This window comes from Helianthus annuus, chromosome 13, assembly GCF_002127325.2.
Source record: "Helianthus annuus cultivar XRQ/B chromosome 13, HanXRQr2.0-SUNRISE, whole genome shotgun sequence".
NCBI classification, from domain to species: Eukaryota; Viridiplantae; Streptophyta; class Magnoliopsida; order Asterales; family Asteraceae; genus Helianthus; species Helianthus annuus.
Window position 1 is genome coordinate 66,022,989 of NC_035445.2, and position 13,228 is coordinate 66,036,216.

At 39.9% G+C, this 13,228-nt stretch overlaps 1 long non-coding RNA gene across 1 annotated transcript; it reads left to right on the plus strand.

Annotated features, from left to right (window-relative positions):
- Positions 1-9,611: 9,611 nt before the first annotated feature.
- On the plus strand, positions 9,612-10,774 carry LOC118485622. The gene is made up of 2 exons (XR_004877155.1): positions 9,612-10,096; positions 10,174-10,774. It is a non-coding gene; the product is annotated as an uncharacterized LOC118485622 (long non-coding RNA).
- The last annotated feature ends 2,454 nt before the right edge of the window (positions 10,775-13,228 follow it).

A 13,228-nucleotide genomic window follows, 5' to 3' on the forward strand; every position in this document is an offset into this window, starting at 1 on the left:
CCACTAAGCCAGCCGTGGGCCGCCACCGTCGCCGCCCCGCCGCCTCCGTCGCCGCCCCGCCGCCTCCATCGCCTCTGTCGCCTCCCCGTCCCAGCCGCTGCCAGCCGCTGTCCAGCCGCCGCCTGCTGCCGCGGCTGTCGCCGCTCGGCGCCGCTCGTTCGTCGCGTCTCGTTGGTTCGTTTACTAGCACTTGTTCGTTGAACCTTGGTGTCTCGACCGGTTAGTCATTAACCGAGGTATATCTTTCTCATCGGTAGTTAAATATATTTTACAGTGCTCGTATTTGCATGTAACCGGATCTTGTCGGTTTTCGTTTTGTTGATCACTTGTTTTATTTCCGTTGCGTTTTTATTAATTAACTCGTTTAATTAATTAACTATTATTTATTGAACCGGTTTTTTTTTTGGTAAATAATCTTTTAACCGATCATCACGAAAAACCCAACAGTGGTATCAGAGCCTTGGTTAAAACATACGGGTCGGTAGCGGTCCTTCTAACCGGAATTAGAACACAAACTTTATTTATTTAATGTTTCTGATCTAAGTTTTTTTTAAGGGCACTTTATTTTTGGTCAATATTTTATTTGTTTTGCTTGATCAAAACATTGCCCAGTTTAATTTGTGATTGTTGTGCGATATGTAAATCCGGCCCGACCTTATTTTTATGGTTGTATATTTTATTCGGTTTTGTAATTATTATTTTTGGCCACCGAGATGGTTCAAAGTTGTAATAGTTTCGTTTATGGTTTTGGCCCGTCTTGTGGTTCAAAGTTGTAATAGATAGGCTTTTTGTCTTTGTTATATTTACTTGTTAAATATTGTTGATACGAAGACCCGAAGCAAAACCGAATGCCAAGAGGAGTCTTGGAGTTAGTGGGAGTTGTTCAAAACAACAAGATGCACTCAAGTCCATCCTTGTGGTTGTTTGTGTGTTGTGACCCCGTGACCCGTTTGATCTTGCTATTAGGCTCTAGCAAGATCGAACAATTTTGGCCATATGGATTTACATATTTATCTTGCTATTGTGGTTGCTTTTATCTTATAAATTGTTATAACGTAACCAACCTAAATACCAACATGATTTTAAAAGGAGTTTTAAAATATTAAAAACAATCACATTAAAACAAGTTCTAAATTGTTTTTACAACTTGTTAAAGTTTTTGTTATAAAACAAAGGTTGTTTTTGAAACAAATAATAACCAATTAAGTTTTGCAAATTAAACGAGTTTTTATTTTCCAAAACTATCAACTTAATAGTTTTCTATTAACTTAAAATTGGTTATTCCAAGTCGCGACAAACTTAGTTTTATAGGTTATCTAAAACTAATTGTCCCAAGAGGTGAAAGGGTCCTTTTTGGTTATGTCGCAAATTTAATATCCAAATTAAAACCGACTATAACGACCCTATTTGGTAAAAATTAAAATCAATAGTTTATGCCATCCTACTACTAGTAACACTTGGGGCATAATGCGAACCATCAGTGGTGGAGCCACAGCACGACACTTGGTGTCTAGTTTATCCTTCCAAGGTGCAAGGGCTTCGTCGACACATCCGACCCTTCCACATGTGACCGTTTTAGGACGACTATTACTTTTCTTCTCGTGTTACGTGCCCCAGCTGTCTCGAGAACAAAAGTGGCATAGATGAGGACAAACGTATCAATGCAAGGACAATAGGTTATCCTCGCAGCCTCATAAACCTCGGGAGTTGTGCTTTTCTCACAATTGACAATCGTTGTCAGTCCGCTTGAACCTCTTACTAATGTTGCGTGCCCCAGCCGCCTTTAGAAAGAGCTTCTAACCGGATTCCCATTCCTTATCGTCTCACCTCACGAAATAAGAGATATACATCGTTCAGACTAATTAATATCACCTTGCTTATATAATAGATGTCTAATGAAAAACAAACTCCTTCATTCTCAAGTCTATACTTGAAAGGAAATAAAAATTTGAATAACACCAACCTTCTTGAATGGCACCGCAATCCGAGAATAGTTCTCAAGATGGAGGAAAAGCTGTATATCTTAGATGGCCCAGTCCTTACCGAGCCTGAAAGTAATTCTACTACTGCTCGCAAGGCACTGGAGAAACATAACGAGGATGCCGTTATGAAAGCCACCATGTCTCCTGATCTTCAGAAGAACATGGAAGATACGGATGCTTATGACATGATCCAGCAACTGAAAGGCATGTTCCAGAAACAAGCCCGACAGGAGCGATATGACACCATGAAACAGCTCATAAGCTGCAAAATGCTAGAAGGATCATGTATCAGTACTCATGTGTTAAAGACAGAAGGATACTTTGACCAAATGAGCAAACTTGGTTATTCCACAAAACCAACTAAGTTCTAATGGTCAAGTCTAGTGGTTTAAGAAGCCCAATAACAAGAAAAGGAAACATAAGAGCAAAGGCAAGAGAAAAGTTGTTGTTGCTGCCAGAAATGCCACCAACAACAAGCATGTTGCAAAACCACACCCTCCTAGGAGCGTCAGTGCTTTGAATGCAATCAAATGGGGCACTTGAAAGTAGGGATGGGATTGGTACAGTACCCGTACCTATACCCGTACCAGTACCGAAAATACCGGTACCGAATTTGAACAAAACTAGGTACCAAATACCGTACCAAATATATAGGTACGGTACGGGTACGAGTAGGGGTACTGGTACGGGTATTTTCGGTACAGTACCCGCTTGGTACCATTTTGTTTTTATTTACTTTTTGAGCACTTGTACAAGTACTAAATAGGTAAAATTGACATGGGTACCAATATAGTACGAGTACTAAATTGGTAAAATTGGTACGAGTACCAATACGATACGAGTACCATATAGGTAAAATCAATACGAGTACACTATAAATACCATAATATGCAATAAAACATAATACAAAAAACTTTTAAAGGTATACATAGAATTCGGTACCAGTACCCGTTTTTACCCGTACCCGTACCAATACCGAAAGTACCAAATACCAAAACCAATAAAACTGGGTACCGATACATGTACCAAATACTTAAAATCGGTACGGGTACAGGTACGGGTACGGGTACGGTATGGGTACGAGTACGGGTATTTGGGAAAAAAAGCCCATCCCTACTTGAAAGGAAACTGCCCACGGTATCTAGCCAAGCTGAATATGAACAATACCAATAACATTGGCACTTCTTCCGATATTCTCGTTTATGTTATCGAGCTTTTCACTGTTTCTAGCAACACATGGGTATTTGATACCGGATGTGGTTACCACATCCTTAATGTCTTGCAAGAGCCTGAAAAGTGAAAGAAACTGAAACAAGGCCACCTGGAAACTCATAGTTGGTAATAGAAAGAGAGTTCCAGTTCATGCAACTGGAACATTTTGTTTTTCATGTTCCCCAGGCCTTGTAGTTACTTTAAATAACTGTTTATATGCACCTGGTTTGACCAGAAACATTATTTCAGTTTCTTCACTGTTTGAACAAGAATTCAATTCAAGTACGTTTTAAATGGTTCTTCTATTGTAGCCTACTTGAATGATGTCTTTTATTTTGAGGCTGAACCTCAAAATGGTATTTATGAGATTAATGTTCAAACAAGTAATAACATATATCATCTTTCTAAACGTAACAAAGTTGGCATAAATGAAACATGTTTATGGCATTGCAGACTTGACCACATAAGTAAGGCACGCATAAAAATGGCTCCAGTCCAAGGGGATTCTTGAATCCACTAGACAGGACTCCTTTGATGATTGCGAATCTTGCTTAGCTGGCAAACTCACAAAGCACCCCTTCATCAATATTGGTGAACGGATCAATGGTTTTCTAGAACTCATTCACATGATGTATATGGCCCTTTCAGAACCATGTCTAGAAACCATGACTAAAACCAGCTTGATAGAAAGATAAAAGTACTTCGATCAGATCGAGGTGGTGAATACCTCAACATTGAATTTCTAAATCATCTGAAAGAGTGTGGAATAATTCTACAACCCTCTCCACCTAGCACACCCCAACTCAATGGCGTGAGTGACAGGTGAAATCGAACTCCACTTGATATGGTTCGATCGATGATGTGTAGAACTAACTTACCTCACTCCTTTTTGGGACAAGCTCTTATGATCGCTTCCCGCATTATCAATTTGACTCCGACTAAAAGGTAAACAAAAACCGCCATATGAGATGTGGCATGGGCGTAAACCAGATTTGGAATAACTTAGAGTATGGGGATATGATGCATACATCACAAATTATTCTGATGATAAGTTCGATCCTCGAGGCGAAAAGGTTGTTTTCGTTGGATACTATAAAAGAAGCGGTAATTATTTCTACCATCCTGATGCAAATGTGATTTCCATCAAACGGAAAGGACACTTTCTCGAGGAAGAACTTCTTAATCAAGAAACTGGAAATAATGTGGTTAATCTAGAAGAAATTCAAGAACCACAAACAACCGCTAATGTAGTCGGACTGTCAGATCAACAAGTAGTTGTATGAATCAGACATAAAACACAAGCGTTTGCAGATCTAGTAGAACTCGCAAGAATCTGATAGATGTCTATGGCGTCTGAAAGGTCCCGAAATCTTATTAGTAGCTGAGTTTAATGACGAACATGCTAACTACGAATCTGCAATCTTAGATTCAGAATCTGAGAAATGGCATGAAGCCATGAACGTCGAGATGCAATCTATGCATGACAATCAAGTATGAGACTTGGTTGAGCTACCCCCGAATCTCGGGCAGTAGGGAGCAAATGGATTTTCAAGAGAAAAACTGATATGCATGGAAATATACACACCTATAAAGCACGACTAGTTGCGAAGGGTTTCACTTAAACTCAAAGTATTGACTATGATGAGACCTTCTCGCCCGTTGTTATGATCAAATCAATCAGGATATTGCTTGCCATAATTGCGTACTGTGATTACAAAACATGGCAAATGGATGTCAAAACCACCTTTCTTAATAGACATCTCTCTGAAGATGTCTATATGGTTTGGCCTAAAGGTTTCATCGATCCTAAATATCCAACTAAGGTGTGCAAACCCAATAAGTCCATTTATGGACTCAAGCAAGCATCTCATAGCTAGAATCTTCATTTTGACTAGAAGATCAAAGAGTTTGGTTTTGTCAAGAATGAAGATAAGGCTTGTGTTTATAGAAAGGTTAGTGGGAGCACCATATCATTCCTCATCCTATATGTGGATGATATACTAATCATTGGAAGTAACATCCCTATGCTTAACGAAGTTAAACACTATTTGGGATCTTGCTTCGCAATGAAAGATCTTGGAGAAGCTGCTTATATTCTAGGAATGAAGATCTATAGGGATAGATCTAAGTGGCTTCTAGGGCTAAGTCAAAGAACGTACATACACAAAATGATGACACACTTCAAGATGGAAAACTCCAAGAATGGAGGTGTTCCTTTGACTAAAGAAACAGTGTTAAACAAATCGCAATCTCCTTCAACGGACATTGAAATTAAGCAAACAGAAGTAGTTCCATATGCTTCAGCGATTGGTTCAATCATGTATGCTATGTACTAGACTTAATGTCTCGTATGCTTTAAGCATGACCAGTCGTTTTCAGTACAGTCCTAGCATTGCCCATTGGACTGCAGTAAAGAACATTCTGACACACTTGAGAAGAACTAAAGATATGTTCTTGGTGTTTGGAGGAGTGGAAGAGGAGCTCACTGTAAGGTGTTACACTGATGTTGACTTCCAAAGTGACCGAGATGATTCTCGCTCACAATTAGGATTCGTATTCACTCTCTATGGAGGAGCTATCTATTGGAAAAACTCCAAACAGAGTGTAGTGGTGGATTCAGCCACCGAATCTGAATATATAGCTGCATCAGATGTTGCGGAAGAATCTGCTTGGATGAAGTAGTTCATCAACGACCTCGATGTGGTTTCAAGTATTCAGAAACCAATCTAGGTGTTCTGTGATAACACAGGAACCATTGCTCAAGCCAAGGAGCCCAGATCACAGGGTTAAGCACATTCTAAGAAAGTTCCACTATATACGGGAAATACTGGAATAAGGAGACATCTTAATAAGCGAAATAGACACAGATCAAAACCTAGCAGACCCGTTCTCTAAACCGATGACTCAGGACAAGCTATCAGTCTTAGATTGGATAACCATTTGTTTTGATTTAGTATTTGGATGTACGAACATTCAAACAGTTGTACCTTTTGAATTCACCTTTGATTTACTGGCTAAATACAAAGTTTGAATCTTACAGCTGTGTTCGATTTTTGTACATTTAATCCATGAATCTTGTATTCTAAATTATCCCTAGTCAGTCAGACTCATGGGAACGACTCTGAATTAAGACTATTCTGACTTTGGACTCAAGAGTTGACTTCTAAACTCACAAACCTCATTATGAATGACGTTGGATGTAACTCGCATCAAATCATCTTCATGGATCATGGTCATAAGATGTATTTGATTTAGGTATACTCATTTAGTATCCTCTGACCTGGGATACATACTAGAACTTCCGTTTACTAAAGACTATTCTTTGATCAGTGTCCAACGCTGTCGTGTAACTGCCAGTCATAAAGGCATTGGTTGGGAGTGGTTCTGAAGTTCAGTGGGAGTTGTATGTAGTCAAGATGGGATTCTGTACTCTTACATTATAATGTAACAGTTAGACATCTGGGCGCCCTCGTTGATTCAAACTGGTGACGTGTAAGGCCTTACCCAAACTTACTATGTGTTTGATTGGACCACTTTGATTCTGTGAACGAGAACGATAATGATTGAACGCCATGTGAGATTGAATCTGATCCATGTCTCATTGTTCAATTGATGTCTTTTACATAAAGGATAGATGACGAAAAATTGCCATAAGTCTACTATCTTCATGTAGCAAGCCGTTGCTAAAGAGAAGATACCTTGGTTAATGACTTTAAAGTGTCATGACCTGTTGGGGGCAGCTATGTGTAGCTAGAACACTGCTGGCTGTATGCGTTGATATCTTATCAGAGACCGTCCAAGTGGGAGCTGTTAGATATTATGTCCGGTTCGATAAGTCAACGCTGCCGACCGGGTCTTGACCCATAAGAGTTACACCTTGGGCAACGAACTAAAAATCCACTTAACCCGTTTAACTGGTAATTACGAACAACATACGAGACAGATCATAATTATTTATGATCATAAACGGGTATTAACGGAGAGACGGGTACGTGGATCGAGTGAGACAAGAACACTCTTGCATTGCCACTTGTCGCGCACCTAAATCTCGGCCATTGGCATTGCATGCAAAGAATCTTCTGCCACTTGTCTTGCACCTAATTTGTGCCCAATCAGAATACATGCAATTTTGCATGTCTTGACACTTGGCATTCATGCAAAAGAGGTCCATGTCTATTTAAATGGTGGGTCTTGCAATTTGAGGAACATGAGTTGGATTAACACAAGGTTGCAAAACTCTCTCAAGAACACCCACATACAACCGGCCACTAAGCCAGCCGCGGGCCGCCACCGTCGCAGCCCCGCCGCCTCCGTCGCCGCCCCGCCGCCTCCGTCGCCTCTGTTGCCTCCCCGTCCCAGCCGCCGCCTGCTGCCGCTGCTGACTGCCGCCGGCTGTCGCCGCTCGGCGCCGCTCGTTCGTCGCGTCTTGTTGGTTCGTTTACTAGCACTTATTCGTTGAACCTCGATGTCTCGACCGGTTAGTCATTAACCGAGGTATATCTTTCTCATCGGTAGTTAAATATATTTTACTGTGCTCGTATTAGCATGTAACCGGATCCAGTCGGTTTTCGTTTTGTTGATCACTTGTTTTATTTCCGCTGCGTTTTTATTAATTAACTCGTTTAATTAATTAACTATTATTTTGTCACAGCCCCCGATCCCTAGTTACCGGGAACAGGCGGCCGTGAGCCAGTTTTGGTGGTATCACGTTTATTTATCCAATTTGGCAGCGGAAATTTTCATCAGGACCGTAGTTAGGAAATATTTAATCAGAGTAAACCACCTCGTTTAATAATATTAAACATATGGGTAAAACCCAAGTTTTCAGTACACACATTTTATAGGAATAATTCCTATTTATTTAATAAAAACATCCATTTTATTCTTAGGTAACTTTATTGCCACTTTTCCAAGCCTGCAGTGCTGTCCAGCTGGCTTCTACTTGGCTTTCACATTTTGTTACCTGAAACGCGTTTTAAAAACATTTTGTCAGTGGGAAATACTGGTGAGTGAATCCCATTTTAATCAGATTTAAATAAAATAATTTCACAGTGAGCAGTATTGAGGGCGATCCCGCAATTAGATTTGTTTCCAAGTTATACCAATTATCACCCGTTGGTACTGTCGAACCCGACTTGTGGAAATGTTACTCCTTAACCAGGTTGTAACAAATTTTGTATACAAAACCCCAACATACCCACGATAATTGTATTCTTACAAATACTCAATAACTGTTATTCGCATGGAAAAGTATGTAAGGTTTTGTAAAAACATTTAATAAAAAGAGGATTACTCACATTGCTGTCTTAAGTTATTCTTTAGGGTTCCTGGTGAATATCTATAATTTACACAAATGCACGTGTGTTAGTATAATAACCCATTTTAACATTAGTAATACCCTCCCCGAGACGGCATTCCAACGACTACGTCGGACAGAACCACGACAACCGTTACGGAACCCTAGATCAATCGGGCAGCGTATCTAATACGTCTCCAGGGGTTATAATACTTACATCGTAGCAGAACTTCGCTAATTAGGGGGTATAATGCCCGGGTATAATAACGCCACTACAGAAAATTTTAGAAAGAAAGAAAGGAAATGAACGAGCAGACTGAAGGCCCGTTGCCTTCTATTTATAAGGCTGCTATCGGACTTTCTCGCGGCCCGCGTTAGATATGGCAGGGCTTACGCGGCCCGCGTGTGACAACTGGTACATAACGACTTTTAATTACGCAATCAACAAATGATTAGGCGATAATAAATAGTGTTTAAAGGCACGAATTAACTTAATAAGGCTTCTGGAATGCCTAGAGACCCTTATCCGATGTTACAGCGCGCGTATGGTGATTTTGGGAAAATTCTGCTTAACGATAAGCGATAATGAATTGATACCGCACAAAATACTGACAACGCCGACAAATACAAAGCTTATACGTATAACTTATACATGTGAATGTGATTTTTGCGGAAATAACACGCTTTCAAACGCCACAAAACGCAAACGCGAACGAAAAACACAATAGTAAGAATGCACCGACAACGAAACGGAGACCCCAGACACGTGTATTACGTACGAAACCGAAGGTTTGTGATTATTTAGCTTCGTTTTCAAATTTTATCATCCGTAGCTAAAAACGAATTGTTAAACGGACAAAAAACGACAAACTACGCAGTATGTGATTTAACGCGACCGACGAGCATACGCGTCTAATAACGATATACTACACAATTTTTAGTGTATCGGTTCTAAAAATTTTGTTTTTATGACAATTTACGCCAATCTGATTCAAAAACGGGCTTTGAAAACGTAACGGGCCACGTGAAACGGGCTTGTGGGCCTGGGGCCCAAGCCCATTTAAAACCCTAGTATATAAATCATCTTTCAAGCTTTGAAACCCTCATTTTGTTCCCCAACTTTGCAGCCGACACTTTCATTTCTCTGCATATATTTGTTTTTTTTTTTTGAAACCTTAACACACACAACACAACATCCATCCACCCTTCATATTCAACATTTGAGGAACCCTAGACCCCCTTCCTCTCGTTCTTTCTGATCGGCGGCCACAGGTGGAGCCGACGATGGTTAGTCGGCCGGCGAGGCACCTCCGACGTCACACACCACTCACGCCCCCCCCCCCCCCTGTCTGTTTCGTCACCGGAGATGACCATCGGCGGTGCGGCGGTGATGGATACGACAGTCAGCGACACCCTTCATCTCGTTCCTCTTTCCGACGACACCCACACAAACCACGCGACACCATCTTTCTCTGACGACAGAAGCCGCAAATCAGGTCGTTTCTCCGGCCGTTTTTCTGATAAAGATGATACATGACGATGATGAGCGATGTGATGGTGAAGACGATGATGATGTCGATTAACGGTTACAGCCGTTACTTTTCCGGTGAGTTTTATTTTCTATTCCGTTTAATCATTCTTCTCTTTCGTTCACTGAGTAGTGAACATTTTATTCGGGTTTAGTTTCCGTACGACTCCTCTTCGACTCAAGATTGATCCAGGTTAGGTTCGGATCCACTCGGGCCAGATTGGTTGAAGTGTTCGGTCAACTCAGTACGGCTAGGTCAACCACAGGCAACATCAACTTCTGTTCGAGACTCGGTCAAACCCGAGTCCACTCGGGTCAACTCAGTCGGGTTAAAATCTGGTTCAGCAGGCTCAGTTTTGTTCGATAATTTCAGTTCAAGTGACAACTTGGTTCGAATCGGTCAACTGGTTTCGGTGCGGGTTACGGGTCGACAAGTCAACGCTGGTCAACTGGTCAACAGATTCGGTTCGGGTCAAGCGGCTTCGGGTCAGACTCAATCTCGGTTTCGGGTGACTCGGTACCGAGTCAACTCGGTCAACAACGGTTAAACAGGTCAACGCCCGGTCAACATGAAGGACCCGGTAAAGTATTAAGCGTAGCAAATTAGTTAAGTTAGATATATATAGTTAAACGCGGAACCGAGCTCGACCGATACCGTTAGTGATTAATTACGTTTTATTTTTGTCGTATTTGATAAAGATTTAGTTTATATTGTGTGAATTGATTGAATTATTGTTGAGATTTGACAAAATACGACAACTTTTTATTGTCGGGTTATTCCAAAAACAGAGGAAACTCTACCCGATTTTCCTTAAAAACCCGAATTATAAAACGTGTTTAATTCTTAACGACACTTTTCGGAATTCGAGTTTTATTTTAAAATAAATATAAAGATATTTATTTTGGCGACGATTTACGAAAGATATTGAAACTTGGACACTTTTATAAAATAAATATAATTAGTTATTATATTTATAATAGTCAACGCTAACTCGAAAACTCTTATAATATATATATTTATAAATATTTATTCAAATATCGATTTTCCGAACACTTTTATACGATAAATATAATGTGTACACCTATTTCAAACACCATGAGTTTGAATATTTATTTCACACCACGACTTCAAACACTTTCTATCAAATAAATATAATGATTTGTATTTATTTCAAACTTCGAAATTTATATATCAAAAGTCAATGGTTTCGAATATATGTTTATTATATATGCTGACACCTTATGAAAACTACGACGAGTCGTATTACTATTACATCTACGCCTTTTATTCGCGACCACTAACACGACGCCGTAAGTATATTTATATTTAAATATGTAAATATATATATATTCTAAACCATTCGAAAACTAAGTCACCCTCGAGACTTAGTTTTATCCCGATTATAAACGGGATCAAATAACCATAGATTGGTTATTCTAAATCAAAATACTAACACCTTCATAGAATCGTTTAGTTAACGATTCGGTAGAGCTCGGACACGTAGTTTAGCTACGTTTAACTAGAAACTTATAATTATTCCTTGATTAGGAATGCTTTAGTTGCACGCTAGCAAGTTCACATTCTTGGAATGACATCACGGAATCACGTTAAGCTAGCTTTGCACAGGAATATCCAGGTGAGTTCATAAACCCCCACTTTTTACTGTTTTACATTTTTATAAATGTTTTCGGGGGTGGAAAGACATGCAAGTTTTTGCAAAAGAAAACACTATTTCGATGAACGAAAACACATCTTTATAAACCATGATGCAAATGAATTTCAACGAACTCAAAATGATTTACGAACGGTTTATACTAAACATATCGGTTTCACAAAACAAACGCGTATTATCACAAACGTGCATGATTTTCATGACTAGTGACAGGAATGTCCTAGTTACTACAACGGGACTGGGTTGTTCTGCGTACGAACAACGAGACAACCCAATGGGTTATGTCCCCCTTTTTATTTTGAAATACATATTAACTAGGTATGGTTAAGCTATGGAATGAACTCTTGGATCACGTGCGAATAGGCGCTAACTTAGGCACCATTAATCCTTTTAAGGACCACGGAACAGGGGGTAGATCTATCGGGTACGGGCGAGCCCCACTCACGGTCCTTGTGCGGCCACTTAGAGTGCTTTTGTGTCCCTGTCGAAGTGAATCGACACTTAAATCGTCTACCGGGTTGAGTGCTTCCTATGTCGGCACACATATTAATGTCTTAGCTACACATTAATGATCAACATGTTCATAGACGCATTACATACCTACTTATAAACTGAACTTTCAAATGTTTTTAAGATTCATTTGATGTAAACTCACAAATACATGGATTTACAAATTTGGTAACGTTTTTCAAATTATACCTAAGTAAGAGGACGCGCTGATCCTGCTTACAAAGGTTCGTTTGGGCTCGGCCCATTCTCTCGTGCAATGCACAAAGACTCTTGTGGACTAGACTCACAATTTTTCATATATCATGCCAAGAAAATAATTTTACTATATTTTCTCAACAACTTTGAAACCGGTTATCAAAAAGATTTATTTTAAACCTTTTCAAAACAAACTATGAACTCGCTCAACTTTATGTTGACTTTTTCGCATGTTCTTTCTCAGGTTGCATTTTTAAGACTATGGAACGGTTGGAATAGGAGAACCCACGGGATTTCGAGTACTTAGTGGGCGTGCATTGTTTAGAAGTCTTAGCTTATTTGCTTCCGCTGTGCAATGAAGATACCGGTCCAGTCACGCCAGCTCTGATATTTCGGGGTGTGACAGATTGGTATCAGAGCTATAGGTTTCAGCGAATTAGGTTTCTATAGAGATGCATAGGCTTTAACCTCACTATCCTCTGGGGACTTAGATATCAAGACTTAAACACATATAGAATGCCTAAGACTCGGATATGGGTTCCAACCGTTGCCAAGAACAATGAGTCAACTGTTTTGATTTTAAACATGCACAAGAGTTGCGTTTGATACACGATACACGAAATGATTACATACAGTAAGCAAAACCTTGAGAGTTTTGATAACATGTATCTAGGACCTTTGGAGAATTTATGTCAAAATCTAATAAAGGTCATTTCGTAGGAACAGTGACTACTAACTCGGGCAAACGCCATTATATTATGTCGTCTATGCTATCTTACTTACCAGAGCAGGTAACCTACGCGGAACGAAATGCTAGTGCGCACGAGTATAC